General features: G+C 34.9%; 1 protein-coding gene across 1 annotated transcript in view; it reads left to right on the forward strand.

The window, feature by feature from the left end:
- LOC119592018 (multiple PDZ domain protein-like) overlaps positions 1-395 on the forward strand; it is a gene marked incomplete at its 3' end in the record, with an annotated part of 124,904 nt that overhangs the window by 45,439 nt on the left and 79,070 nt on the right.

The raw sequence follows: 395 nt of genomic DNA on the forward strand, positions 1-395 counted from the left end.
AAAATGAATCTCATTATTGTTGATGGGAAGGCTGAAGTGGATTCATTTATCATATTTAAGAGATAATGTCAGTAATGATGATTGATTTATCTCCCTGATTCGAGAACAATGATAGCGTGATGATGAGAATGAGAAAGCTTGGTCTTGAAAGGTCCATCGAGAATCTAATAGTTTTCGTCGTGTTTATACTGTGGTATGTATGGTGTGGGAACCTAATATAAACACGATTTATGTTTATTGTATGGCATTCAGCACATTTTGATTTTCTTTTTTTTTCCCGACGTAGAGATGAGGCCTGTGTTCGATTATGTCGTTGTTCGATTATTTTGTTTTAATGTTCGATACGATATTCTCTGTCGAATGCTGAAAACCTTATTCAGTATGAGTCGTGCTTT

This window comes from Penaeus monodon, chromosome 29, assembly GCF_015228065.2.
Source record: "Penaeus monodon isolate SGIC_2016 chromosome 29, NSTDA_Pmon_1, whole genome shotgun sequence".
Lineage (NCBI taxonomy): Eukaryota > Metazoa > Arthropoda > Malacostraca > Decapoda > Penaeidae > Penaeus > Penaeus monodon.